Below are 25292 nucleotides of genomic sequence, written 5' to 3' on the forward strand. Positions count from 1 at the left end.
CAGTCTCAAGGTCTCCCTTTTCAACTCTGCAACCATTTTGGGCCCCAGTTGATCCATACTTAATGGGAACCCTTACTTGCCAGGTCCAATTATACTTCTTAACAAACAACTTATGGAATTTTGTTTTGCCCTTATAAGCCTCCCTCATTTTGTAGTCTGGTGGAAGCACCATTCAACTGCTTCTTGAATCTATGTCTCTCATGCTGCAGTTCTAAGAAACCCCTCAGAAACATGTTTTATTTCAGTCATGTCTTTTCTCAAATTTTGATTAACACTGTGTATACTTCATTCCATTATATCTGATAAAGACAGACTTCAAAAGGCTACAGAAGGGTTGTGTCTCATGGCAACTCGGAGGTTTGAGCCATAATTTCTCAAGCCTTCCACCGAAATTCTTGAGATTGGCTCTTCCCTCAGTTACCTGAGAAAGTTTTACTTATTTGGTGATGGAGAGAGGAGAATCCCTCGTTTTGGTTTATTCCCTTGAGAATCTGTGACCTTTTTTTCCTTGGAGTCCAGGGACATCTATTTATTGTGAAGCCTGTTACTTTGTGAATAGTCAGTTGGGTGCATATGCAGAGTAACATTTTAGGGGTTTGGTTTTGTTTTTCTGAAATTATTCTTGAGGCAGCTGTGGTATATATGAGAGAACATCACAGTGGGCATCAGAAGATCTCAGTTTGAATCCTAGTCTTATTAATTATGAGCTATATGACATTGGACATTTCTGTTCACCCAGAATCTTCCTTTCTCTCATTTGAGAGATACAAAATTACAATCTCTACCTTCCAATGTTTATTTTGGTGGGGTAGACATGGGATTTCAAGGTAACAGTCATGTACATTTAATTATATACTTATGTCTTTGGTCATTCAAGATGTTTGAATTATGTTAGTGTTAACCAAGAATTCCAAGAATGTAGATCTGGCTGAAATCAAGAGGTGTTTGTTAGGGATTTGTTAGGACTGCTGCCCAGGAGACACAGATCCAAGAAGCACTTAAATTGTGTTCTTCCAGACTACAAAATGGGGAACTTTATAAAGGCAAAAAACCACAGGGATAGATAAATGTTTTGACAGGAATTAGAACTGTAGATGACAAGATGTAAGAATGCTTGTAAGCAAGAATTGAATGGGTTCAAAATAACTATATTGTTGTGAAGGGGGTGGGAAACTTTGAAAATACAAAACTGCAGCAAGCACCTGCTAGCAGATATTGTTTTGAAATGGTTGGTGAAGTCCTTGGTTTGCCACAGTTGGGAATTCAAGTTCTCAGTAATGCAGGAACATGTCTGAACACACCCATGATGACTGTGCAGCTTCATTTTGGAGGCCTGAACCGGAGTTACTATATTTTGATCTTAAAATACAATGATCTTTAAAATACAGATGATCTTAAATATATCACCATTAACTATTTTATACATAGGCAAATGTAATATGAGTACAGTACATTGAAATATTTTAAAATCTTTCATTTTCAGGGACAGAGTATCCTAGTGTTGGATATAGTATTACAAGATAAGCATTCAAAAGCAAAAAAGGCATATTGGTTGTCCTCAGAGTCAAATATCCCCACTGGTCACTGATTTGAATTCAGAGTTATGAGCCCTTTTTGGCATCAAATTATTTATTTCTATAGTTCTCAATCCCAGCTGCACAGTGGGACTTTTTCCACCCACTAGACCCAATCCCAGCACAGTTAAACCAGCCTAACCGCAATTTCCAGAGTGATCATTGGACAGAGAGAAAACAAAGCTAAAACACAGTTTATTTTTATCATTGGGGCAGTCTGCTCAGAATAGAGAGCAAAGTGGATATAACTGCATGGTCTGTTTATATCAGAGAGGCATAGGTTGAATTAGCAGGGACTGTTATACAAGCTTTAGGTTTCAGAATCACAGTCGTCTGAGTAAGAAGAGAAGGCGTCAGTGGATCTGGCTGTGGCCCTGGTGCTCTGTCTCTGCTCTCTGCTTCTCCTCTCACTCTGGAAACAGAGCTCTGGGAAAGGGAAGCTCCCCCCAGGGCCCACTCCTCTCCCAATTTTTGGAAATGTCCTACAATTAGATGTTAAGAACATCGGCAAATCCTTAAACAGTGTAAGTAGGTTTTCTGCTTCTCCAGTCAGTGTCTTGTACATAGTAACTTAAGCACGATTATAAAACTAATGGGGTTTCCCTGGTGGCTCAGTGACAAAGAACCTGCCTGCCAAGTAGAAGATCCAGGTTGATCCCTGGGTTGGGAAAATCCCTGGAAAAAGAAACAACAACCTGCTCTAGTATTCTTGCTGGGAAATCCTACATTTCGCTAGGACACACTGCCAAAATAGGTCAGTGTGGAGCAAATTGCTTCCTGTGATTTTGACACTTTTCTTGCCTTTCAGCTATGTCAATATTGTAAGCAGGGGAAAACAATAATGTGTTTTGTGTGTGTTTAGCTCTTTGTATGGTAGAATCAAAGTAATAAAATATTAAACATTGGGAGTGTTGCTTCCCTTCTTTGTTACACAGGCATTTGCTGTGATTTGGGGCTGAAGATAAATGAAGTGAAATGTTTTATGATTTGAGATTTTCTTCCAGAAGTCATATTCTATATATGCCAGGTATTTTGTTCAGATGATCAGGAAAACAGAACTTTTCTGAAAAAGGCTGTTGTGCCTGATATAAGAAGTTGTCTTGGGATTAGGACGAGCATGAGTGATTGAAAGAAAGAAGTCATCAGTCAAGAATTTGCAGGCAGATGCCATCTGTACCCTGTGAATGCTGCAAGATGAAAGATGTTGTTCTTTCACAAGATGCTGTATGTCCAGGCACTGCCTCTATGATGTTGTCTCTCTATATTAGTAATGCCAGTGGATCTCAAACTGGGCTGGGAATTATCTGAATTTATTTTTTAATATTACAGATTTCTAGTATTCATCACAGGGCCACAGAATCACAATTCTAATAATTGCTGTCATTAACTGATTCTGAAGCAGTCAGCTGGGTGTTGGTCCAAAGGTGGGCCTTAATTATTGCTATGTGTTTCCTCAAGGATCAGAATGTGAATAAGAAGAGTTTCAGATTTGAATCCTGTACACATAGCAGCCCTGGGACACTGGACATGAAGTGGAATTCCCTGACCTCAGTTTCCTTGTTTATAAGTGGGGCAAATAAACCTGTTGAAAGTGCTGATACGAGGATTAATAATAATCCATGTACCAGTTACTTGGACTGTGGCCCAGCATCTCAGGTCATCCATAAGTGGGAAGTGTAACAATCTCTATCATACTTATGTATTAAATTCAGAAATATTTTAAGTTATGTGGCAGAATAAAAACATAATAGTAGGATGATAATGCATTCTACATCAGGCACAATGTGTTATCAAATATTGAGCTCTTTGCTATTACATGCATCTCCATTCCCAGCTCTCAGAGGTCTACAGCCCTGTGTTCACTGTGTACTTTGGCATGAAGCCCATGATGGTCTTACATGGATATGAAGCAGTGAAGGAAGCTCTGATTGATGTGGGAGAGGAATTTTCTGGAAGAGGCAGTTTCCCAGTGCTTGAAAAAGCTACTAAGGTTGATGGTAGGTATGTATTTGCACATGTTCAACACTGGTAATGGGTAGGGGTGGTCCATCTATGAGCCTCCCAATTGTTGGCTCACCCCTCCTTCCATAGGACCTCCCTCCTAGTTTCTGCTTCCCCTCCTGGGTAGGAATCATGTTCAGCGTTGGAAAGAGATAGAAGGAGACCTGGCGCTTCACCCTCACAACCCTGCAGAATTTTGGGATGGGGAAGAGGAGCATTGAGGACCGTGTTCAAGAGGAAACCCACTGCCTGGTGAAGGGGTTGAGAAAAACCAGTGGTGGGTGATTCTGTGCTCTGTAACTCTGACCTTAGCAGTCTTCTCTCTCTCTCCAGTGATGCCCTTGGAAACATTTCGGGGCAGCCACATTTTTTCTATGGGTGGTGGTTGTCAGTCTTCAGATGAAGGGGGGAAGGGTGTGAAGCACAGACAGTCAAGGGAGCTTTTTATGTATCTGTGATTGTCATGTGTGTCATGTGATTATCCCATGATGGTACACACAGTGTGGGTATAAATGTGTTTTAATAATACTCTATCCTGAGGTTTGTGTTCAATTCAGAAATCACAAAGGATAGTTTTGAGTCATTTCCTAAAAGAGTTAGAGAACAATGTCTTTTCTATAGCAACTGGACAGGGTGGGAATGACCCTTATGGGTCATGAAACAGTGATATTTGTTTTCACTTAATTGAACAGTTTTTATATGTACAGCCTCACAGACATGTCTGAGAGTCACTTCAGGGCCCAGGCCTACAATTCTGGCCAATAGTAATACCATCTATGGTCTTAATCATCTTGGTATATCTTAGTGCAATTCTCATCAATTATGCTTTCTTTGAAAAGACAGCAGTCTTTGAAAACTATCAGCATTCATTATTTCTTGTTATTCAATACTAATTGTACTGATTTGTATATTTTGAATAAATGTATGCTACATCTTAATTCTGTTAAAACACACATATACCAAGTCAGTTCAGTTGAGTTCAGTCTCTTAGTCGTGTCTGACTCTTTGCAACACCGTGAACCGCAGCACACCAGGCCTCCCTGTCCATCCTGGAGACCACCCTAACCCATGTCCGAGTTGGTGATGCCATCCAACTGTCTCATCCTCTGATATCCCCTTCTCCTCCTGCCCTCAATCTTTCCCAGCATCAGGGTCTTTTCTAATGAGTCAGCTCTTCGCATCAGGTGGCCAAAGTATTGGAGTTTCCGCTTCAACATTAGTCCTTTCAATGAACACCCAGGACTGTCTCCTTTAGGATGGATTGGTTGGATCTCCTTGCAGTCCAAGGGACTCTCAAGAGTCTTCTCCAACACCACAGTTCAAAAGCATCAGTTCTTCTGTGCTCAGCTTTCTTTATAGTCCAACTCTCACATCCATACATGACCACTGGAAAAACCATAGCCTTGACTAGAGAGACCTTTGTTGGTAAAGCAATGTCTCTGCTTTTTAATATACTGTCTAGGCTTGTCATAACTTTCCTTCCAAGGAGTAAGTGTCTTTTAATTTCATGGCTTCAATCACCATCTTCAGTGATTTTGGAGCCCCCAAAAATAAAGTCAGCCACTGTTTCCACTGTTTCCACATCTATTTGCCATGAAGTGATGGGACCAGATGCCATGATCTTAGTTTCCTGAATGTTGAACTTTAAGCCAACTTTTTCACTCTCGTCTTTCACTTTCATCAAGAGGCTCTTTAGGTCTTCTTTACTTTCTGCCATAAGGGTGGTGTCATCTGCATATCTGAGGTTATTGATATTTCCCCCAGCAATCTTGATTCCAGCCTGTGCTTTATCCAGTCCAACGTTTCTCATGATGTACTCTGCATAGAAGTTAAATAAGCAGGATGACAATATACAGCCTTGACGTACTCCTTTTCCTATTTAGAACCAAGTCATGAAATATTTATTTAACTAAATTTTTACCTTAGCAACACCTGCTTATCTTGTCTTCTCCAAGTAGAATTTGGTTCTGTTTTCAGTTTGTAAATTTTGCCCCATCTTTTTTTGGATTTTAGTAACCCACTCCAGTGTTCTTGCCTGGAGAATCCCAGGGACGGTGGAGCCTGGTGGGCTGCCATCTAAGGGGTCACACAGAGTCGGACACGACTGAAGTGACTTAGCAGCAGTAGCAACAAATGTACAGTCTGGAATATATTTCTCTGCCATCTCATTTTGCCTAAATTCCTGTGTTTGTGGTCTCTGTTCCACAGGCTGCAGGGCTGTAGTTCTTCTAGCTTGTCTGCCCCTTGGTGCTTGAGATTAGTCCTGGAGCTGTGCAGGCTTCCTGGTGGGTGGGACTGAAACCTGCTCATTAGTGGGTGCAGTTGGGTCTTGTCCTCTTGTGGGTAGAGCTGTGTCACAGGGTATGTTTAGAGGAAGCGGTTGGCTCAGGATAACTTTAGGCAGCCTAAAGTTAACAGGTAGAAGTCACCATTTTGGTAGAAATATCAATAACCTCAGATATGCAGATGACACCACCCTTATGGCAGAAAGCGAAGAAGAACTAAAGAGTCTCTTGATGAAAGTGAAAGAGAAGCATGGAAAAGCTGGCTTATTCTCTCAGATTATCCCACCCTCGCCTTCTCCCACAGAGTCCAAAAAGTAGTTAGCTAATAAAAATAAATGAAAAAGAAAAAAGAAAAAGCTGGATTAAAACTCAACATTCAAAAAAAAACTAAGATCATGGCATTTCCCCCCACCCCTATCACTTCATGGCAAATAGATCGGGAAACAGTAGAAACAGTGACAGACTTTATTTTCTTGGGCTCCAAAGTCACTGCAGATGGTGACTGAAGCCATGAAATTAAAAGACACTTGCTCCTTGGAAGAAAAGATATGACAAATCTAGACAGCACATTAAAAAGCAGAGACATCACTTTGCCAACAAAGGTTCAGATAGTCACAGCTATGGTTTTTCTAATAGATGTCGGGAGCCGTTAAGGGAGGTCCCGCCCGTGACGAGGTCATGAAGAAAATACTGGGCAGGCAAGGTCGTCCGGGACCCCATCCATGACGAGGGTCACGAGGAAAATACCTGATAGGCAAGGCCGTCTAGGATAAGGGACCCTCCAGGTTGGCCTCGGCCTCTACCCTACCCTATATCCTCCCCCCTTTTCTGCTGTTGTTCTTGTTTGCCCTGCTGCGGATTCTTGTGTTGCCTGCCGAGAGCTCTCCTGCTCCTCTTTCACTGAATGAGGACCAACTTAAAGCCCTAATTAATAAATCTCCTGGATGCTGGCACCCTATGAAGGGGCCAGGGATGAAGGAAATGCTTCAATTCGAACCCTTTTGCTGGCATTCTGGCTTGTTTGATAAATATGTGCTCTCATGCACAAAATGCTCATGATTGTTCTAAACATCCTAAGCACAGTACGCTAACAAAAGAAACTATTAAGCATAGGTCCCTCTGAGGGGTAAGAAAAGCTCCACAAATATTATAGCCACAAATGTGCCTAATAGAAAATAGTTTAGATAGAGATTAGCTGGTGACGTCTTGCAGGTAATTAACTTTTAGACTAAGAGCCTATTTTGTGCCATATCTGCTGTTTTTGCAATCCTTTGCATTTCTGTTCTATAAAAACTGTAATCCTATCTAGTTCCCATGGAGATGACACCTAATAGAAAGAAAATAGATTAATTTTAAGACAGGGTCGGCTACTGAAGTTACTTAAAGTTGAACCAGGTGCAAGCCATAAATTGTCAACAGGCCTGAAAGCCAAAAGATATTATACATAGAGATTAACCATTAAAAGGCCCTAATAGGCACAGAGCCCTTTGGGGGGGGTGGAAAGCCCTATTAGAAAATACAAAAAGTATTGTTTTAAAAGTGGTTATTAGATCAACATTTGATTGATGTTAATGTGTTGAAGTTATGCAGTGGAAACTATTGTTAATATAGTTGGAGATCTAGAAAAATAAGAGTTTAGCCCTAGTGTAAAAACAATAAGATAATTGTTAATTTTAACCAAGAGTGCTAAACAGGGGCTGCCTCACCAGAGCCACAGAGTCTTTGTGTGTTAAACTTTTTAGATAAATTTAGCTGAGAATTTCTGTAAAAAGACTGACTTTTATGTTAACAGGATTGTATTTCTATTATGTTACAACTTGCTGTACCATGAGACTGCCACTTTTCTGTTTTCTGCTAACCTCAAGGCCAGAAGATAGTGTATAAACAATCTATGGAAAAAGACTCTCATAAACAAAAAATATACAGAGCACACCTTGTTTCGTGAAGGACAAGCTGATATAATGTTAAACTAAGTCTATATGCTTATCTGCCCCTTAGAAATGTACCGACTTAGGGTATAAGTGCTATGGAGAAAAATAAAACAGAGCTTAGTATCATGGCGTACTCATCTGGGGATGACTGCAGAGCCCTTAATGATAGACAGGAAAATACATGCCCAGAATATAGAACTGCAGTTCAGTCCCATTTACCCTGTTTGGTGGTTTTTCCACCAAGATCCAAAGACCAATTTCTGTGAACTACTTTGGTAACTTCCCCAAAGCATGACCACAGCAGTAGAAGTACTTCCAGGTCCTACTGGAAAGGTTTCCATTTGCCCACAAGTCTTGTTCCCCAATTTCTACTCACGGATTCTTCAGCATGTTAGCTGACAGAAATATCTATTTGGGAAGAAAGAGAGTATTTCCTTCAAGGGGCTCCCAAGGGACACTGATATGATAGGGGAGATTGATGCTTCAGTTGGTATCTTAACTAACAAAATAATTGCTTTGAGGATAACCAAATGATTATTTTTTAGTGTAGGAACCGCAAACCAACATCACTGGTGTACCCTGTGCTGAGCTAAATGTTCTGTCCTCTGCCTGAAAGACAATGGTGTGACCTTACAGAGGTCACTTAATTGCTGTGGTTCCCAGTTACTTTATCCGTAAAATGTTGAGTTGTGTTTCATGGTGTCTTTAGGACCCTTTTAGTCTTAAAATACCGATTTTATGATTGAGGCCACTAAACAGAAATAGAAATATCAGGGATCAGCTTGTTTTCTATATCAGATTACCTAAACTCCCATAATCTGATATCATCTATAAAAGGTGAATCATTGTGTTTCATGCTATCTCTTATTACATAATTGTGGAGAGAATTGATGCAGAAAATGAAAGAATTGATACAAAGATGCCTTTATACTGTAAACATGATGTATGAGTATAGGAGATGAGTACCATCTTTGATTCCTGGTTATAATTTTCTCCCTGAAATATATCTATTAGCATAGAAAACTATGCATTTGTGAAGTTAAAAAGTCCCATCTATACAGTGACTGAATTATTTTAATATTTATAATTCATTTTCTAACCAGGGCTTGGCATATAATATTTAAATCTTCATTAAGTGTATTCTTTTTTTTTTTTTTTTTTTTTTTTTTTTAATATTATTTTATTAGTTGGAGGCCAATCACTTTACAACATTTCAGTGAGTTTTGTCATACATTGACATGAATCAGCCATATAGTTACATGTATTCCCCATCCCGATCCCCCCTCCCACCTCCCTCCCCACCCGACTCCTCAGGGTCCTCCCAGTGCACCAGGCCCGAGCACCTGACTCATGTATCCCACCTGGGCTGGTGGTCCGTTTCACCTTAGATAATATACATGCTGTTCTTTCAAAACATCCCACCCTCACGTTCTCCCCCAGAGTTCAAAAGTCTGTTCTGTATTTCTGTGTCTCTTTTTCTGTTTTGCATATAGGGTTATCGCCACCATCTATCTAAATTCCGTATATATGTGTTAGTATACTGTAATGTTCTTTATCTTTCTGACTTACTTCACTCTGTATAATGGGCTCCAGTTTCATCCATCTCATTAGAACTGATTCAAATGAATTCTTACATATACACCATGGAATATTACTCAGCCGTTAAGTGTATTCTTTTAATGAACAATTTTGTTTTCTAGTTTTGCAGTTATTTCCCTACTCTCATTGATTATATTCCAGGGAAACATAAAAAATTCTTTGAAAATTTTGCTTGTATGAAAAGTTATGTTTTGGAGAAAACAAGGGAACACCAAGCATCTCTGAACATTAACGATCCTCAGGACTTTATTGATTGTTTTCTGACCAAGATGGAACAGGTAAAATGTTAATGACAGCTCGATTATTTGATTGCTTGTTTTCTGACCAAGATGGAACAGGTAAAATGTTAATGACAGCTCGATTATTTGATTGCTTGTGCATTTTTAGAGCTGTTGAATTTACCAGTGATGTTTCAGTGGTTTGGCCAGCAATGTTGACAAACATTTTAAGTACATGATGTATGTCCAAATGTATGGTATGCATTATGGAAGATATAATGTTTAATTGTTAAATTAGTTGAATACATTGATTCTACTCTTTACCTACTAGCAATCTTACTACAGAGAAGTACAGAATGACACCTCAGATGAAATGGAAACAATTAGAAACAAGTTAGAAAATACAAAATATCATGGAATAATATGAAGTTGAACATGATCATTGCATACACTGTATTAGAGAATAGAAAAGAATGGCTTAATCTAGCTGGGCTTCCTGCATACCAAGTGTTTGGAAATAAATCTGAATATATTTACAGTGAAGGACAGGGGAAGGAATTTTAGATGGTGAACACTGCATATATTATATATAGTAAACATAGGCCTGTGATGAGGAAGAGTAGGTGGATGGAAGAGAGAGAGCACTTTGAGTGTGAAGTAAAAATGAACTGGTATGAATGGAATGAAATGGAATGGAATGGAATGGAATGAAATGGAATGAAATGAAATGAATGGAATGGAATGATATGGAGCTGGAATTATATGTCTGTGGGCATGAATTCTATACCATGTGTTGAAAAGACACCCCTTTTCCCTCTTTGCCCCCTTGTCAAAAATTAGTGCACTCAAAATTTGACCCTTTATTTGTGTAAGTAAGTAAGTAAGTGTTAGTCACTCAGTCGTGCCCGACTCTTTGCGACCCTGTGGACTGCAACCCACCAGGTTCCTCTGTCCATGAGATTTTCCAGGCAAGGATTCTGGAGTGGGTTGCCATTTCCTTCTCCACGGGATCTTCTCAACTAGGGATTGAACCCAAGTCTCCTGCACTGCAGGCAGATTCTTTACTGACTGAGCTACAAGGGAAGCCCTAGATTATTTGTGTAATCTGACATCTATTCCATTAATCTAAATGTCAGTCCTTATACTAGTAGCATATCATCTGGTCATCTTAATTATTAGTTTTGTATTTAGTTTTGAAGTTGAGAACTGTGAGTCCTCTAATTTTGTTGTTAATTTTTAAAAGTGTTTTGGCTATTCTGAATGTTTTGAATTTTCAGGTTAATTATAGGATAAACTAGTCAATTTATGCAAAGAAATTTGTGATTTTTATAGGGATTGCAGGAAATATGTTGATTGATTTATGGAGTAACATCATTTTAAAATATAGGTAAATTCATGTAACATGCAATTCACTGTTTTAAAGTATATGATTTAGTTGTATATACTTGCATTCTCAATGTTGTGTGATCACTAGTTCTCTCATTTCAAAACTTTCCTATGCTCTCCAGAAACATACCATATCCATTAAATGATCACTCTCCTTTCCTTCCACCCCATCATGTGTTAACATGTTTTCTGCATTATGTCTATGAATTTGCTTGTTATGAATATAATATGGGACTACTCAGGTGGTGCTAGGGGTAAAGAACCCTCCTGACAGTGCAGGAGACATAAGAGATGTGAGTTCAATCCCTGGGTTGGAAATATCCCTTGGAGGAGGGCATGGCAACCCACTCCAGTATTCTTGCCTGGAGAATCCCATAGATAGTGGAGCTTAGCAGGCTACAGTACATGGAGTCACAAAGAGTCTGACACGACTGAAGAGACTTAGCATGCATGCATGAATATAGCATATAAAAGAATTTATAGCATTGCCCCTTTTGTTTTTGGCTTCATCTAGTATAATGTTTTGGATTCTTGTCTAAGTTACAGTGTATATCAGTATTTGTTACCCTCTTGTATGGCTGCATGATATTCCTATTTAATATACGTACCATGACTTTTTATACATTCATGTATTTGTGGACATTGGTGGTGTTTCCCTTTGGGTCTGAATGAACACTATTGCCACAAATATTTGTGTACGAATTTCTTCATGGACGTATTTTCATTTATGTTGAGTATATTCCTAAGAGTGAAATCTATGAAACCTATGGTAATTTTAAGTCTGACATTTTGAGAAATAGCCAGACTTTCCCATGGTGACAAGCATTTATTTTCCTACCAGCAATGTAAAGCATTCCTATTTTCCCACATAATTACCATTATTTATTTTCTAGTTTCTTGTAGTTATTAAAGCTAGTCTGGTTAATGTGAAGTGATCTCTCTTTGTGGTTTTAGTTTGCATTTCCTTAATGAACAATGATCTAGAATATATCTCATATGTCATTACCCATTTTTATTTCTTCTTTGGAGAAATATTGTTATTCAAGTCCTCTGTCCCTTTAAAATTAGGTTCTTTGTCTTCGTTGTTGAGCTTTGATATTTTGGTATTATAAAAATAAAGTAAAAATTGATATTTTTGGTATTATATCCTTACATATATGTGTGCATGCATGCTCAGTCACTCAGTTGTGTCCGACTCTTGCAACTCCATGGACTGAAGTTGGCAGCCCACCAGGCTTCTCTATCCATGGGATTTTCCAGGCAAGAATACTGGAGTGGGTTGCCATGCCATCCTCCAGGGGCTCTTCCCAACCCAGGGATTGAACCCAGGTCTCTAGCATTGCAGGTGGATTCTTTACCATCTGGGCCATGAGGGAAGTGTAAATTATTAGAGAAATACAAATAAAAACTACAATGAGGTGTCACTTCACACTGGTCAGAGTGACTGTCATCAGAAAGTCTACAAATATGGCTCAGTGGTAAAGAATCTGCCTGCCAATGCAGAAGCCACAGGATATGTAGGGTTTGATACCAGGTCAGGAAGATTCCCTGGAGAAGGAAGTGGCAACCCACTCCAGTATTCGTGCTGGGATAATGCCATGGACAGAGGAGTCTGTCAGGCTGTAGTCCGTGGAGTCACAAAGAGTTGGACACAAATGAGTGACGAGGCATGCATGCTGTAAATGGTAGAGAGGATGTGGAGTAAAGGGAACCCTCCTACATTATTGGCGTAAATGTAAATTGGTGATGCCATTATGGGGAACAGTATGAAGGTTTTTCTAAAAACTATTAATAGAGTTCTCATATGATCAGCAATCCCACTCCTAGGTATGCATCCAGAGAACACTATAATTTGAAAAGTTATGCACCCCAGTGTTCATAGTAGCACTGTTTACAGTAGCCAAGACATGAAAGCAACCTAAGTATTGATCAACAGATGAATGGATAAATAGGATGTGATATATATATTCAATGGAATATTACTCAGCCATTAAAAATGAATTAAGTAATGCCATTTGAGCAATATGGATGGGCCTAGAAATTATCATACTAAGTGAAGGAAGATAGAGAAAGACAAATATTATATGATATCACTTATATGTGGAATCTAAATATATATACATATAAGTTAACTTATTTATAAAACAGAAACAGACTCAGACATAGTAAACAAACTTATTTGGTTAGATAATAAAGGGAAGGGGGTGATGAAATGGGAGTATGGGATTAATAGATACTCAAATACTATATATAGAATAGATAATTACTGTAAAACACAAGGGACCATGTTTCATACAGTTTACAATGTCTTGTAAAAACCTATAATGGAAAAGAATCCAAAAAAGTGTATATCCTCTGCTGTATACCTAAAACTAGCACAGTTTTAAAAATCAAGTATAATTCATTTAATTATTTTTTCCTTTTGCCCTTCCTCTGCTGGAAACATGAGTGGATTTTTCTCCAGTTGCACTGTCAGAATTTGCTCAAGCTCCTAGAATAAATTTCAAAAATTATGGTAGCTCCTGGATGACTCAGTCATCCTGTGGAGTCATCCTTCTCTCAGTGTTTTCCACACTGAGCTTTTAGCAATTTCTCAAATATGATTCAGATTTTCCTACCCTAGCACTGAATTTCATTGTGATTTCCATTCATGAGCTCTTCTTTGGTAAGTCTGACTCCCTATTTCCCCCTTTCAACCTCTCCAATTTAGGGGGCAGTGGTTTTCCCTTTGTGTTCAATTCTCTTAGGAGTCTTAAAAGATTTGTTGATTTTAGTCTGTTCAACTTTTCACTTGTTATTAGAAATGGAGTTGAAACTTCCAGGGCCTTTACATGTAGAGCTATCAGATTTATTTTTCTACATTTATGCATTTGTAAATTTTCATTCTGTTTTTTTATTTCCATCCTCATTTTATTGTGGTCAGAGAAGACGGTTTGTATCATTTTTATCTTTTTCAATTTGTCAAAAATTGTTTATGACCTCACATATAGTTTACTGTGGAAAAAATTGTATATACACTGGAGAAGATTGTACATTCTTCTGTTCTTGAGTGGAGTATTCTTTTATGTCTGTGAGAATAATTGACTCTAGGGTTGTTCAAGTCTTATATATTTACTCATTGATCTTTTGCCTAGGTGTACTATACATTATTGAAAGCTGAGTTTTGAAATCTCCCACTGTTATTGTAGAACTCTCCATTTATCCTTTCAGTTCTATAAATGTTTGCTTCATATATTTTGGGGGCTCTGTTGCTTGATGAATATGTGTTTATAATTATATGACTTGAGAATTCACCTTTCTTAGTCCAGTATAAAACATCTCATTCTTATTTGGTCCCTTTAAACTAATTTTGATAAAATTTTTCTCTAACATTATTATAGCCAGTCTTGCTTTATTTGGCTACTCATAATTTGCAAAATCTCCTTCCCTATTTCTCATTCAATGTATTTGTGTTTTGGCATCTCAAATGTACAACATCTTGTACCACATACAAGGTTTTTTGTTGAGAATAGTTGACATATAACATATTAGTTATATAGTGTCACATAATGATTCAATATATGCATATATTAAAAATGATGACTCCAATGTATATAATTAACATTTATTATTGCACATAGTTATAGAGTTTTTCTTGTAAATCTTAATTTGCTCTCTTAACAATCCAAATAGGGAATATGTCATTAACTATAGTCATCATGCTATATATTACATCACCAGGACTTATTTATTTTATAACTGGACTATTTGCACTTTTGATTCCCTTCATTCATTTTGAACTCCCCTCCCAACTCTCACAGCCACCAATGTATCCTCTCTATTTATAAGATCAAGTTTTTAAAATATTTCACATATAAATTTGATCATATGGTAATTTGTCTTTGTGTGTCTCATTTTTTTCACTTAGCATAACTTCAAGGCCAATCCGTGTTGTCACAGACATCAAGATTTCCTTCTTTTATGGCTAAATTATATCCTATACTTGTATAAATATATTATGAATATGTAGTGGAATGTTTAGATACACAGTTTAAAATCTTATTCCTTCAATATCTGTCTTAAACCATGAGTTTCAATCAATTAAAGTAATTATTCATATTGAAGAATTTATTTCTGCCCTGTAACTTTTTGCTCTAATGTATTTTATAATTTCTGTTTCTTAGTTCCATCAATATGGCCTTATTTTTGTTTGATCTTTTTCTAACGTACCATTTTTTCATTTCCATCCAAATTTTTTGTGTGTTTTAAAATTAATTTCTTAGTACTTATAAAAGAGATTACTGTTAACATTCTAAATTCATAACAATTCAGTATGAACTGGTTCCTCAATAGCTTCAAATCGTGTACATTAACTCTGCTCCCATCCAGCTTCATCCCCCCTTTATTTCATTGGTGTCACAAAATCACATCTGTTTATTTTGTGCCTAGAATCATATAATGATTGTTTCCTGATTTTTTTCCTTTTAAATAATATAGGAAATGAAATGAGGCTTTTATATTAGAAAACAGTAGCTTTTGCTTTTCCATTTACCTACATTGTTATTTTTAAGAAAGAACTTTGTTTGTCAATCTGACTTTGAATTATCATCTTCTTGTCCTTTGGTTTTGTTAACTGGAACCCCGTAGCTTTTAATTTGGGGATATCTTATGTCTCCTAATTTATGGAGGGATGGTTTTGCCAAATACAAAATTCTTGGTTGACGTATTTACACTTACGATTTTAAATATATCTTTCCATTGATATTTGGCCTCTACAGTGTCTGTGGAAAAAATGAGTGGTTATCCTAATGACGATCCTTTGTACATGACAAGTTACTATTCTCTTGATGCTTTGAACATTCTCTCTTTTGCTTTTGCTTTTCACAGTCTGATTAAAATATGCCTTACAGTGAGTCTGCTTGGTTTCATTCCTCTTGGAGTTTGTTTAGCTTTTTTGATTTCTAGATTCATGTACTTCACAAAATGTTGGAAGTTTTCAATCATTCTTATTCAAATACTTATTTTCTGTTCTTTCTGGGAACAGAAACTCTTTTCTGGGATTCCATAAAGTGGATGTTAGTACAATCGATTGAGTGCCTTGGGTTCTTAGGTTCTATTCATTTTCTTTATTCCTTTGTCTTTCTGATAATCACACTGGGAATTTTTATTCTGCTTCAGATTTGCTGTTTCTTGGATTTCCCATAGTCTACTGTTCAAACTTTCTGGTAAATTTTAAAATGTTCAGGTAGTGTGATTTTTAGCTCCAAAATTCTGTTTGATTTATTTCTATAGTACCTTTCTTGTTATTCTATACTTGTTCATACACTTTTCGGATTTTCTTTAGTTCTTGATGATTTTCATTAGCTATTTAAGCATATTAAAGACATATATCTTAAAGTTTTTGTTTAGTAAGTCCATATTTGGACTTCCTCAGGAATGATTTGTGTCAACTTTTTTTTTTGCTATTACTGGTCCATACTTCCTCCTTTTTTGTATGCTTTGTAACTTTTAAATTAAACTATTCCTAGGAAAAGCACAATCAAGAACTGGAGTATACGGCTGAAAACTTGGCAAACACTGTATTGGATTTGTTTGCAGCTGGGACAGAGACGACGAGCACCACACTGAGATATGGGCTCCTCCTCCTGCTGAAACACCCTGAGGTCACAGGTATGATAACATGGTGGGCAGGGTGACTGCAGAAGAGATGAGAGAAAGATGCTTGAGTGTACTCTACCTTGTTTCTCTTAGAGAATTACTTAAATCTTTGACTACTGAGCAGCTTAATTTTTTCCCCCAGATTTAGCAAAGGGATAGTAACATGATGTCTTTACATAATACATGAAGATATTAAGCACCTGATTTTCATGGGAGGTCATATGTAGCAAGCACGGCCAGTATGAATTGGGCTTGAGCTGCATATTGGTTTTGATTATGGAAAAACCACTCTGATGTTCCCACATGCTGAAAATGCAGTGTTCTAGAGCCATGGTCCAAGGACTTCCTCAGTAATCTAGTGGTTACAACTCAGTCTCCAATGCAGGGAGTATTGATTCAAACCCAGATCAGGAAATTAAGGTCCCACATGCTGTGGACAGAGCTGCCAAAAATCAAAAAAAGAAAAAAAGAAAGAAAGAAACCAGAGTTGGGAAACTGGAAGCTCTCCTTATTAAAGAGATTGGAAATCATAGAAACTTAGTGAGGCCGCCTGATGCAATTTCAACAGTCTAAGAAGTCCTCTAAAGAGTTAGATTGACAATAAAATAGCTTAAGATAGGAGGCAGGAGGGGGGATTGGGAAGGGGAACACATGTAAATCCATGGCTGATTCATGTCAATGTATGGCAAAAACCACTACAATATTGCAAAGTAATTAACCTCCAACTAATAAAAATAAATGTGAAAAAAATAAATAAAATAAAATATGAAAAAAAAAGATATGTATGTAAAGAAATTGTATTAATCCATAAGTTTGTTTCCAGAAAAATGGTTGTTGCCAAAATATACATTTTGAGGAGTCAAGAATTTTATCTTTCAAAAAGAACTTTTCGTTAGAAATTAACTTTTTAAAAAATTAATTAATTTATTTATTTTACTTTACAATATTGTATTGGTTTTGCCATACATTGACTTGAATCCACAATAGGTGTAGATGTGTTCCCCATCCTGAAGCCCCCTCCCACCTCCCTCCCCTTCCCATTCCTCCGGATCATCCCAGTGCACTAGCCCCGAGCACCTTGTATCATGCATTGAACCTGGACTGGCGATTCGTTTCACATAAGATAATTTACATATTTCAATGCCATTCTCCCATATCATCCCATCCTCGGCCTCTCCCACAGAGTCCAAAAGACTGTTCAATACATCTGTGTCTCTTTTGCTGTCTCACATACAGGGTTATTGTTATCATCTTTCTAAATTCCATATATATGCATTGGTATACTGTATTGGTGTTTTACTTTCTGGCTTACTTCACTCTGTATAATAGGCTCCAGTTTCAGCCACCTCATTAGAACTAATTCAAATGTATTCTTTTTAATGGCTGAGTAATATTCCATTGTGTATATCTACCACACTTTCTTATCCATTCATCTGCTGATGGACATCTAGGTTGCTTCCATGTCCTGGCTCTTATAAACAATGCCGCAATGAACATTGGGGTACACGTGTCTCTTTCAATTCTGGTTTCCTCACTGTGTATGCCCAGCAGTGGGATTGCTGGGTCATATGGCAGTTCTGGTTCCAGATTTTTAAGGAATTTCCACACTGTTCTCCATAGTGGCTGTACTAGTTTGCATTTCCACTAGCAGTGTAAGAGGGTTCCCTTTTCTCCACACCCTCTCCAGCATTTATTGCTTATAGACTTTTGGATAGCAGTCATTCTGATTGGCATGACATGGTACCTCATTGTGGTTTTTGACTTGCATGTCTCTGATAATGAGTGATGTTGAGCATCTTTTCATGTGTTTGTTAGCCATCTGTATGTCTTCTTTGGAGAAATGTCTGTTTAGTTCTTTGGCCCACTGTTTGATTGGGTCTTTTATTTTTCTGGAATTGAGCTTCAGGAGTTACTTGTATATTTTTGAGATTAATTCTTTATCCATTGCTTTGTTTGCTATTACTTTCTCCCATTCTGAAGGCTGTTTTCTCACCTTGCTTATAGTTTTCTTTGTTGTGCAGAAGCTTTTAGTTTTAATTAGGTCCCATTTGTTTATTTTTACTTTAATTTCCAATATTCTTGGAGGTTGGTAATAAAGGATCCTGCTGTGGTTTATGTTGGAGAGTGTTTTGCCTATGTTTTCCTCTAGGAGCTTAATAGTTTCTGGTCTTACATTTAGATCTTTAATCCATTTTGAATTTATTTTTGTGTATGGTGTTAGAAAGTGTTCTAGTTCCCTTCTTTTACAAGTGGTTGATCAGTTTTCCCAGCACCAATTGTTAAAGAGATTGTCTTTTCTCCATTGTATATTCTTGCCTCCTTTGTCAAAGATAAGGTGTCCATGGGTGTGTAGAAATTAACTTTTAAAGGCTATGGTTATGTTTAGAAGCACATGTTTTCTTGTTTGTCAGAATACCACTGAATGATTATAACCTATAACCTATGAGAATTAGCCTTTCTAAGTTGGAGTCAGGAAGCAGCCAACAAATATTCAACAAATTTTTGAATCACAGAGAGCATATTGAGGGTTGACAATGAAGTCAGTAGAGAGGATGAAGTTATAGCCTAAATGTCAGAAGAGGAAATGGTATAATATTGTGGTTGTTGTTCAGTCACTAAGTCATATTCAACTCTTTGCGACTCCATGGACTTCAGCATTCCAGACTCGCCTGTCTTTCCCTATCTCCCAGAGTTTGCTTAAATTCATGTCCATTGACTTGGTGATGCTATCTAATCACTGCCATAAAGTGAATGGGACCAGATGCCATGATCTTAGTGTTTTGAATGTTGAGTTTTAAGCCAGCATTTCACTCTCCTCTTTCACCCTCATCAAAAGGCTCTTCAGTTCCTCTTCACTTTCTGCTGTTAGAGTGGTGTCATCAAACGAGGAGAAGTCATTTATGTATTTACAGTCCTTAAGGTTATGTTTGGAAGTACCTAGTTTCAAAAAAGGTAGAGGAAGACATAGGCTGATAAAGGAAACTCTCCCAACCACAAGTCTTTGATAACTCCTTTCAGGTTACTCTGTTTCTCCAATAGGATGAAAGATGTTTACTGTCTAGAGAAAGAGAATCTAAGAGGTCCTACTTAGGACACTGGGCAGAGACAGGGGAAAAGAGTGAGGTCACAGCTTAGAGGAAAGTTTAGGGAAGAGTCCACTTCCTAAATTCAGAGACTCTTAGCTCCTTTCTTATCCTGCTTCCTGAAATTCAGCAGCCAGAGGAAAACTCCAGAGAGTGAGCACTCTGGAGAAAAGACTTCCAAGTTTTGCCATGTAGACAGAAAATTCTCTCAACATGTCTCACAGAGTGAATGAAATAAGAACATCCACCCCACGACACAGGGTCATGAAATTTGAACATACCTGGATGAAAGAGAAAAAAATCACAAAAACATTCACAGAGATGTAGCAGGTCCTAGATAAAAGAGTTGACAACAGCATCATAATTCAAGAGCAGCTATCAAACTAGGTAATAATTTTTAAAAGGGTATTTTCAGACTTGTATGTTTAACAAATTTTTACCCACTCTTTCCCCTTTCTCATCCAAATGCCTAAAGTTATGTCAGAGGAAGTCATGGGCTCCAGTGATTTGGAAACCTCATGAAGGAGAGTGAAACTGTCAGTGTTGTTGCTAGACAGCAGGCCTGGAAAATACCCATTTCTAAATGGGTTAGGTGAATAAAGCAGGTGTTTGGGGAGATACCAAGAACAAAAGAGAGGTGATGGACTCCCTGTGGCTTCTGAATAATAGGGTTATTATGATTAGGAATTTGAACATCTACCTAAGCATTTGGAAATAATCCTGAATCAGGGTACAGAATTTTATGAATTGAGCTAAAGAGATGTGGTTAAGTCCAAGAAAGTACCAAATATGAAGCATGGTCATAATTGTCTTACCAGAGAGCATTATAGAATGATGGTACAATGAATATTCTAACCATCAAAAATTGCAGTGTAAATATATGAGGGAAATAGATTAAGGATGTGTGTGTGTGTGTGTGTGTGTGTGTGTGTGGTGTGTGTTATTTTGTATGAGGAAGGATGGAGATGTAAATTCTCAACTCTCAGACCAAGATGTCAGATATTGTTTAAGAATCTGTGAGTGAGAAGTAAAAACAGAGAGTCATTATTCAGATATAGGACATGAATTTCAGAAGAAACTGCTAGAATGCTGAAAGTGGTGGCATTTGACAGCTGGAGAATGACCTGAGTACCATTGCAAATTGCACATGCATAATACACAAATACACAAAACACATGTATTATAATTTAACTTTTCAACCCATATTATTCTGATATAAAATTAATATTTGAGTCTTGTTTCTTTCTTCAAGGACTATAATTTCTTGACTTTATATTCTGTTTATATTTGAAACATTTCATTATTTCTCTTTTGTTTTATCATGTATGCTAATATAGAAGGATGTATAGATGTATCTTAAGCCAGGCTTGTAAGAGACTTTTATGTGTCTGTATTATGGCCGTTATCTCTCTCAGTTTAGTTCCACTTCTGGTCATATAGTTTATGTGTATAATGATACTGGGACACCATCGTAGTGCCTCATGTATCCCTGAATTGGTGTGGAATGTAGTGTGAATTTTCCTCTTTCTCCATCAATCTTTCTTACTTTCCTTATCAGCTAAGGTCCAGGAAGAGATTGACCGTGTCATTGGCAGACACCGGATCCCCTGCATGCAGGACAGGAGCCACATGCCCTACACGGATGCTGTGATCCACGAGATCCAGAGATACATTGACCTGGTCCCCACTGGCCTGCCCCATGCTGTGACCCATGACAATAAATTCAGAAACTACCTCATCCCCAAGGTAAGAGTGATTTCTCTTTTACTGACCTCATTGATCTTGAAGTTCTCATTTACACAGTATGGGGGCAACCCTCGATGAACACAAGGTGAGTAAAGTAAAAATAGTCATGTGTGTGGTGGCTTGATGGGTTGTGTGTTGTTTCCAGTTTAGTCTGTAAAGCTTTATAACAGATTTTGACAGGTAGCAGTGCAAGACTTCCAAACTTGTTCTGCTTCTTTTATGTTGTTGGGCTAACCATAGCTGTCCACATTTCCAAATGAATATTAGTATCAATTTGTCAATTTACCAGAACACTCTGCTGGGATTTTTTATCAGAGTGACATGCTAGATCAGTTTGGAAAGACTTAATATCATGACACATTGAATTTTTCATTTATTGGATATGATATGGTCTTTTTATTTTAAAGGGCTTTCTTTAATTTTTTCAGGCAGTGATTTGCATATTTTTTGTCTTTCCAAGGTGTTTATTATTGTTATAAGCATTTTAAAATGCATTTTCCATTTTTACATGAAATATCAAAATATAATTGATTTTATGATTTTGATGACCTTATGTGTAACAACCTTGCTAAATTTAAAGTCATTTTGAAAACATCTCTAGTTAATAGCAATTTCTATATACACTATCCTGCTATCTGGGCTAATATCTTCGTGTCATCCTTGTTTCATTTCTGATATGAAGGAGAGTAGAAGTTAACATCTCACTATTAGGAATGATGCTTTATGTATATTTTGCTAGAATTTTTTTTTATCAGGTTAGAGAAGTTTCCCTGTGGCTCAGTGATAAAAGAATCCACCTGCCAATATAGGAGATGCAGGAGATACCATTTCAAGCCCTGAGACAGGACGATCTCCTGGAGGAGGAAACGGCAACCCATTCCAGTATTCTTGCCTGAAAATCCTCATAGACAGAGGAGCCTGGTGGCTACAGTCCATGGAGTCAAAAAGAGTCGGACATGACTGAGCAGGAGCACGGACAACATGTATTCGATAGACCATAACAGGATGTTTTAATTAATACAGAATTCAAGTTAAATCATTTATAAAACAGAATGACTTCACTATATGGCAATATGTGAAAATTCCTTCCATTAATAAATGCTTATCTATCCGTATCCAACTATCCATTAAAAGCTCCCTACTTCAGTATGCATACCTCAATAACAGTGATTATTGTACGAAGAAGAATAATAGCATGTGCACACAGGAGTTATCACTGAAACAATAATAATATTTAATGTACAGGCTATGCTTAAAATTTCCTAATTTTCTTAGTATAACCTTTATAGTTTCTTTTTCCTCATAAGCCAGGTGAAGGTTTATACTGTCACTTATCCCATTATTATTGGTTATGCAGTGTTGTTCACATGACAAAGTGGTACCTGCCAGATTTCTCCAGGGAACAGGTCCTTTTCTTACAGTTAATACATAAAAATCTATTGCATGGTACATTAGACAGAGAATAGCACTTCTTAATCATTCGCCCAACAGTTTTAGCTTTGCTAATTAAACTTGTTTAAATTAATGATACCAAGCTGAATTGGTGTAAAATGTTGTTTCTAGTTTTATCATACTTCCTGTGTTTCAAATCTAGGGTTAATCTATAACGAAAGCTACCACATATTTTTTTTAAATAATTTTTTAAAAAAATTTTTAGCTGTGGCTCTGTCTTTGTTGCTACCTATGGGCTTTTCTCTAGCTGTGGTGAGTGGGGGTTAATCCTCGTTGCAGTGCACTGGCTTCTCACTTTGCTGTGACTTCTCCTGTTGTGTAACACATGCTTTAGGGCACATGCTATAGGGCACTAGCTGTAGTGCATGGGTTCAACAGTAGTGGTTCCCAGGTTCTAGACCAAAGGCTCAATATTTGTGGTGCTTGGGCTTAGCTGCTCCACAGCATGCGGGATCTTCCCAGGGCAGGGATTGAACCCGTGTCCCTGCATTGACAGGTGGATTCTTTACCACTGAGCTACTAGGGAAGCCCTACCGTATATTATTAAATAAAGACAAACAGTCTTCATGGCAACGGTAAACACTAATATTTGTTACCATGCATGCAAGCCAAGTTGCTTCAGTTGTGTCTGACTCTGTGACCCTGTGGACTAGCTCACTAGGCTCCTCTGTCCATGGGATAACTCCAGGCAAGAATACTGGAGTGGATTGCCATGCCCTCCTCCAGGGCATCTTCCAGACCTGTGTCTCTTAAGTCTCCTGCATTGGCAGGCGAGTTCTGTACCACTGAGCCACCTGGGAAGCCCCATTTGTTGCCATACTTATTATCACAGAAGATCATAATCCATTTACAAAAACACTATGAACAGATAGCTCCAGACCTTTCAAGTCCAATAGAGACTTCCCATATTCAACCATAATCCACATATAAGATGAGTGAAAATTGAAATGATAAAGTAAAGCAGCTGGTAGGGTCAGACACCACGGTTCAAATGTGACAAGCAGAATGGTTCATGAGGTCTGGCACCCTAGAAATACCTAGTATTTCAGAGGCTGTTCACTTAGCAGCATCATTGCCACTATTCTTAAACTTATTCTTCTTTATTGCTTGTTCTTTCTGCCTCAAAATGTCACTGTCCTTGTTTGGACTGAGGATTCTTCATTATTGATCATAAGATTGTACTAAATGATTTGCAGCTGTTCTTGCAGTTCTGTGACTTTTTCATAGTTCAGTTTATCTTCATCTGTTCTTTCCAGGGCACAGATATATTAACATCACTGACTTCTGTGCTACATGATGATAAAGAATTTCCCAACCCAGAGGTGTTTGACCCTGGCCACTTTCTGGATGAGAGTGGCAACTTTAGGAAGAGTGACTATTTCATGGCTTTCTCAACAGGTAATATTTTTTCCCCCCTATTCAGTACTTTAGAGGACAGGATACCTTCTAAGGATCAGTTGGGAGTTACATACTACCTACCCTGGGGCTGGTAGAAATGCTCTTTGTCCATGATGAGAGGCAGCAGTGCAATACCAATGCACTTTCCCTCCCCATGAAACATGTTCATTATTGGCTAGATTACTGGAGCTTTGGAGAGGTGACCCAATTATTTCCATTTAGAAATAAAACTTGATCTGGGAACTGAAAATATCAGAGAACTGCAACTTAGCCAAAGAGAATCTTGTGTTATAAAACTTGAAACTTCAAGGTGTGTTAGAGTTTGGTGAAGAGTAGGTATACTTAGAGCAGAGAACAGAGGCTGTGAAGAATGAAAAGAAACATGTGGGACTACTAGACCAGGATCAGAAAATAGAGTCAATATACGTGAGTTTCTAGAAAAAGATGGGTAGAAATTTGAAAATATGAAATTGCAGTTATAATGCATGAATAATTTAATCAAGTGCTTGGAATAGTCAGTAAATATTTCTTGAAGGAATGATATTTGTTATGATAAGATGTTAGGTGGATAGCATATGTGTTCACCCTTTTCCCATCTGTCCTTCCAGCCATTCCATCCATCCATTCAAACATTCGTCAAATGGATACTACATAGTCTCTTTCTGACAACCAGAAAGACAGAGTTCAAGGAGTATGTACCCTCTGTTTGTTGTTTCCAGGGAAACGGATTTGTGTGGGAGAGGGCCTGGCCCGCATGGAGCTGTTTTTATTCCTGACCACAATTTTACAAAAATTTACCTTGAAATCTTTGGTTGACCCAAAGGACCTCGACACCACCCCACTTGTCAATGGGTTAGTTTCTGTGCCACCTGTTTACCAGCTCTGTTTCATTCCTATGTGAGGAATGGTAGATCCTCTAATTTCTTCAGTGATGTTGTCTTCAACTCCCTCTCATCTGTGGCATCATTCACCTGCTTCCCGT

The 25292-nt window shown here is 37.8% G+C and overlaps 1 pseudogene; it reads left to right on the forward strand.

Annotated features, from left to right (window-relative positions):
• Nucleotides 1–814: 814 nt before the first annotated feature.
• Nucleotides 815–25211, forward strand: LOC136157279 (cytochrome P450 2C18-like; annotated as a pseudogene).
• Nucleotides 25212–25292: the final 81 nt, after the last annotated feature.

Source organism: Muntiacus reevesi, chromosome 2 (genome assembly GCF_963930625.1).
Source record: "Muntiacus reevesi chromosome 2, mMunRee1.1, whole genome shotgun sequence".
Classification (NCBI taxonomy): Eukaryota; Metazoa; Chordata; class Mammalia; order Artiodactyla; family Cervidae; genus Muntiacus; species Muntiacus reevesi.